Source organism: Panicum virgatum, chromosome 4N, assembly GCF_016808335.1.
Source record: "Panicum virgatum strain AP13 chromosome 4N, P.virgatum_v5, whole genome shotgun sequence".
NCBI classification, from domain to species: domain Eukaryota; kingdom Viridiplantae; phylum Streptophyta; class Magnoliopsida; order Poales; family Poaceae; genus Panicum; species Panicum virgatum.
Genome location: NC_053148.1, coordinates 3,176,402 through 3,182,849, shown reverse-complemented (window position 1 = coordinate 3,182,849; position 6,448 = coordinate 3,176,402).

The following is a 6,448-nucleotide window of genomic DNA, read 5'->3' as shown; positions in this document are numbered from 1 at the left end:
CTTCCGTCTTCGGATTGCCATGCTTTTGTTCAACTTTGATCTCTAATTTCTTTGCCTCTTTTCTGTAAAGTGACGATGCCTCTTCCGATTCCTCCAACTCGGAGGGACCCCCTTTTTCTGGTGTTCTCGAGAGCACCAAGGAGTACATTCACCAGCTCCTTCGCGAGAAGGACGAAGCTCGGCAGAATTATTCCCAGGAGACTATCTGGTCTCAGTACCTTGCCGCCGAACTAGAGGTGGCGCAATCCGATCGGCAATTCTCCAGGCCTAGCTCACCGCCGCCCACTCCAGGGTCGCTTGTAAGTTGCCCCTTCCGAAGCATTGCTCTCTCCTGTTTTTCTGACTCTTTTTTCTGATATCTTGCTTCAGTCTTGGAGTCGCAGGTCCAAACCCTCCTTGCCGCAGCCGCTACCGCGACCGTGTCGATGAACACTCGCGGTGACACCGTCGCTGCCCGTCTACAGGACATTCCCAACCGCGTTCGGGAGGTCGCCGAACATGGGGTCCGCCGCGACGCCGCTGTAGCCCTCGCCACTGCCCAGTTTCAGAGTGGTCACGACCACCTGCAGGTCGAACCGGTCCACCCTCTGCTGGGCAGCGAGGACTGATGGGTCTTCAAAGAGCTCGCCGACGATGTTGACGCTCACTAACGATCATTTCTAGGTGTCAACTTTATCAGAAAATCATGAGAGTTTGCATTTCTTACACGTACTTGTATTCAATAAAGTCCCTAAATAATACTTTATCATCTAGAATATGCAAGTTGTATTTTTAAGCTAATATGCAGGTTGCAAGCACACTTTGGCCTAGCAGAAAATCACAAAAAATATCAGAGTACCGATTCAGGCTCAAATGGACCAAGTGTATCCCAAGAACCGAAGCAAGATCAGTCAAGACAGGCCAACCCCAGCGTGGATCAGACAAGGAGGCCCAGACAAGCCCAACCCCCAGCAGTTGGGGGCGGTTGGTGGCCAGGACAGGCCGGCCGACCAGGCCCATGGGCCCCACCGCCTCAACTTTGCCACGTGGCGCCTCCCTGTTGCTCCTTTAGGTCGGTTTGGGGTGCTGCGGCCGGTGGCTCCCTCCTATAAATACAAAGGAGGGGGTAGAGAATGAGAACACACACACACACACCATACTTCACTCACCTCTCTTGCATTCCTTGCATAGTCTTTAGGCTTAGTGGAGTTTAGGAGAAGTCTAGGAGTCATCGAGTCGCCGGTGTTGCTCGAGAGTCTGGTATGGGTTCATCTCTAGCTCTCTCTTGTAATATTCGATTGTTTGAAATAGAATTAGACTATGGTTACCGATATCTGCTTGAAGTATATTCTGACTTATTGAGTATATACTTCTTGTCATGGTTGCGTTATCATTCTATGCTTGCATTGTATGATCGCCCTGTGCTGGAGATGGTTAGTCTTTTGTTCTTAGAACTCTATCAACTGCTCCAGTATTCGTATGATTGCTCTAGTGTGATGTCTGTCCATCCGGAGGGTGGGAGCTCCGCGCGGGACACTAAAGTATCCCTTACTAGTGTAGACATGGTGTCTAAATTAGCTAAGTGTTGCTGGATGTCAACTATACCCACGGTTTGTAGAGGTAGCCGGCAGGTGGTGACAGCCCTGTCTGAGCCTTTTAGTAATCCTCCACATTTGGTATGGGGGGGTAGGAGGTACATAAAGTCACCGGGGTGTACGGGCTCCTCCCATCGCTTCGATAGCGATCTCCCTGTTGTGTGGTTTAATCTCTGACGAGCTAACCAATGAGAAAGTGTAGATATAGCTAGCCTAGCACAACTGACTCGAGCTCTGACTTTTACCTTGCTCCCGGCCTAAAGCATCTTTTATCTTTCTTTTATTTATTTATCCGAGAGGGTAGTTTGTGTGTGCGTCGCACTACCTCCTATCATGTTATTATCTTACCCCTGTTTATGCATGAGAATATCCAATCTAGATAGAGTTCACCCACTAATCTATATATTCTCTCACTCACCGCCTTCCCTGCGGAAATATAAATGACACCCCGGTATACTTCCGGGTAAAATGCTACAGCGGTATTCTGTGCGCTTGCGGATTTATTCGTGGTTCATGAAATACTGCCACCCCAAATTGGCGTCTGCTAGGCGCCAACAGATGACATGGAGATGGCAGCCGCCGCCATCTCCGAAGATGTCAGTATAGAGGCGGTCATCGGCAACGTCTTTGCCGATGATTAGATTTCTAGGAGTAGCATCTTTTGCTGTATCGGCCAGATCCTCAAATCGACCCTTTTGTAAACAGTATTATTAATGAAGTATTTCCCTTTTCTTGCCAATTCCCATTGCAATTTCCCAATTGACGTTGCAAAAAACCAACTCTGACCCGAATTTGAACAATCTGGATTGTGTAGATTTTTTGCACTAAGGGCGACACATATCGTGTCGGCCATAACAATCCAACCGATAATTCAATTAATCGGCTATCCATCCACCCAAACGCTAGGGTAATACTTCTTCAAATATTTTCTGTTAAGAGCTCTAGAATACTCTGCCCCTTCGAGTGTCTCTAAAATATAAGCATTGCCAGGAATACATCTATTTACTCTGAATGGTCCTTCCCACGTTGGCGATCATTTGCCGAATTTTGAACTCTTTGTTCCTATCGGCAGTATCAACTTCCAAACCAATTCCCCTTGCTCAAAGGTTTTGGCTTTTACTTTTTTATCATACCATCGGCTAACTCCGGCTTTATTTGCGTCAACATTTATAAGTGCCTAATTCATCTTTCATCAGAGCAGAATATTCATCGGCCGTCAATTGATTCTGAATCGTGACACGTCGTGAACCAAGTTTCAACTCCCATAGGAGAATAGCTTCATGTCCGTATACCAAATGATATGGAGACACCTTTGTAGCGCCATGACAAGCCATTCTGTATGCCCATAAAGCTTCAAATGCGCACAGTATGCCACTTTCTAGGATATTAATCAATCTTTCTCTTGATCAATTTGATGACCCCTTTATTAGATGCTTCTGCCTGACCAGTAGCTTGGACATAATATGGAGAAGAATTCAGCAATTTAATCCCCATTCCAGTAGCAAATTCCCCAAATTCATCTGACGTAAACATAGTACCCTGATCGATCGTAATGGTCTGTGGAATACCAAACCGATAGATAATATGTTCTTTGATGCATTCAATCATCTCTTTCGATGTTACATTTTTCCAGAGGAATTGCTTCAACCCACTTGGTGAAATAATCAGTGGCCACCAAGATAAACTTATGATTTTTACTGGATGGAGGATATATCAGGCCGATTAAATCAATTCCCCATCCTCTAAATGGCCACGGCTTAATTATGGAATTCATGGCTAACGTAGGAACTCTTTGCACGCTCCCAAACTTCTGACATTCTTGGCAACCTCTGTAATATGTGAAGCAATCTTCCAGCATCGTGGGCCAAAACTTTCCGTTCCTCCTGATCACCCATTTCATCTTATAGGCCGATTGATGGGTCCACAGACACCTTCATGAATTTCACCCATTAACACCTTTACTTCTTCTTTATCAATGCATTTGAGCAAAACTCCATCAATTGTCCGATAATATAAATCTTCCTCCAACAATACATACTTGATTGTCTGGAATCTGATTTTTTTGTTCACTTTCTTGGATGGATCTTTCAAATAATCAATAATCTTTTTCCTCCAATCATTGGCTATTAACTCCAAGGCTATTATTCCTTCCATCGGCCGATATCCTGAAGCATGCTGAGCCGCCGATTTGCATCACTGTTATGAAATTTGGGAACATGCTCGATGGTTACCTTCTTGAATTATTTCAGCAGCCGGAGACATTATTCATGATATAATTATAAAATATCATCTTTGCATTCATACTCTCCAACTAACTGATTGATCACCAGCATAGAATCTCCAAAAATCTCAACAGCATCGGCTTTGATTTCTCGAAGTAATTGAATCCCCTTGAGAATAGCACGATACTCAGCTTGATTATTGGTTGCAGAGACTTCAATCGGAAATGAGAACTCAAAATTTAACCCTTGAGGGGAAATCAGCACCACACCAATTCCAAAAACGTTCCCACACGAAGATCCATCAAATAATAAAATCCAAGGAACAAGATCTACCATGTTTAGCTCTGGTCCACAATATTGCACAACAAAATCGGTTACGGCTTGACCCTTAACTGCTTTAGTCGATTCATATCTCAAATCAAATTCTGATAATGCCAAAATCCATTTCTCTATTCTCCCTTTTAAAATCGGCAATGAGAGCATATATCTAATAACATCATTTTTGCTCACAACAACACATTCAACCAATAATAAATAATGTCTAAGCTTGGTACAGGAGAAGTATAAGCATAGACATAATCTCTCGACAGGAGAATATCTGGTTTCAGCATCCATCAATCTTCTACTCACAAAGTATATAGCTCTTTCTTTTCCTTCAAATTCTTGAATAAGGGCCGATCCGATAGCACGCTCATCAGCCGATAAATACAATTTAAACGGCTTGTGCTTTTGGGGAGGAACCGATACTGGAGGATTCACCAGATAATGTTTGATTTCATCCAATGCTTTCTGATGTTCCTCTCTCCATACAAACTCCTAATCGGCCTTCAACTTCAGTAAAGAGTTGAACGGCTGAATTTTTCCCGACCAATTGGATATAAATCTCCGAATAAAATTAATCTTGCCGATTAATGACTGAAGTTCAACCTTCGTTGCGGTGGCTTCAACTTTGTCGATGGCTGATATAGTCTTCTGACTAACTTCAATCCCTCGCTCATGTACCATAAAACCCAATAATTGGCCAGCTGATACACCAAAAGCGCACTTGTTTGGATTCATCTTTAAAACATGTCTTCTAGTGCATTCCAAAGCTCTATGCAGATCGGCCAAATGTTCTTGGTGCCCATTTGACTTCACAACCACGTCATCAATGTATATCTCCACAATTTTTGCCGATGAGTTCATGAAAGATATAATTCATGGCTCTCTGGTACGTAGCACAGACATTTTTTAATACGAAGGTCATGACTACTCACTCGAATAAACCAAGATGTCCTGGACATCTGAACGCAGTCTTGTGGATGTCTTCCTCTACCATAAAAATCTGATTGTATCCAGCATTGCCTTCCATAAAACTGATCACTTTGTGCCCAGCAGCAGCATCTACCAATATATCAGCTATCGGCATAGGGTAACCATCCATCGGCGTAGCTTTGTTGAGATCCCTGAGATCAATGCACACTCGTAGTTTGCCATTCTTCTTGTAAACAGGAACCACATTAGAAATCCATTCGGCATAATGACATTGCCGAATAAAATTAGCTTCAATTAACCGTGTGATCTCAGCCTTTATATCTGGCAAAATCTTAGGATTGCACCGTCTTGCTCCTTGTTGGTGTGGCCGATATCCCGGTTTTATAGGCAAACGATGTTCCACAATAGCCCTATCCAAGCCAGGCATCTCATAGTATTCCCAAGCAAAGCAATCTTTGTATTCTTTTAATAAACTCTTCAATTCCTATTTGTATTTGGGACAATCATATGCCAATGGCAATGTCAACCCTTCTTCCCAGCTGTGGACAAAGAAAGGACACCTCCAATGATCTTGCTCACGTCGTCCCTCTTCTTCTCTATGTTGCCGCCTTTCATAATCATGCTAAAACTTATTCAACAGCATTTGAGACGTTACATGTCTATGTGGCGCCGATGAACGTTCAGCATCCTTCATCGGACCCTTTCCTTTGACCTCATCGGCCGCAATCTGCGCTTTAGGATCAATAGTTCCAGATTTCTTGGCCGCTGATGACATCAGAATCTTGGCTTGAGGAGAACCCTCATCTCTGGCCATATCAACCATGTTCGTGGCAAAAAGATGTCTGTCGATCTTCATCGTCTTCTTGGGAGCCTCAAATTTCAATCTCCCTTGTTCAAAAGCCATCTGAATCTGCTGCTGGAAGACCTTGCACTCATTTGTATCATGCGATGTGGCGTTGTGCCACTTGCAGTACTTCATATTCTTGAGCTCGTCCCCCGATGGAATCTTGTGATATGGCTTCAACTTGATCAACCCTTCCGAAAATAACAAGTCAAAGATCTTGTCGACTTTGGTGATGTCAAACCCATACGACTCAGGCTCTTTCTTTCCAAACGGACATGTCACCGGCTTCTTGATGTTCTGTATCCACTCAGCTGATGAGACCGTTTTCTGCTCCTCTTCAGACTCATCATTAGCAGAATATTCCACATAGTTGATCTTCTTCTGAAAAGGCTTCTTGGACTCGTAGGATCGAGTATCTCCTGTCATCCGACTCGCGATCTGGCTAATACTTTCAAACTCCTGCGATGCATATTTATCTTTAATGTGCGGCAAGAGCCCATTAAATGCTGCATCGGCCAACTGCTGATCGGACAGAACCAAACTGTAACATCGGT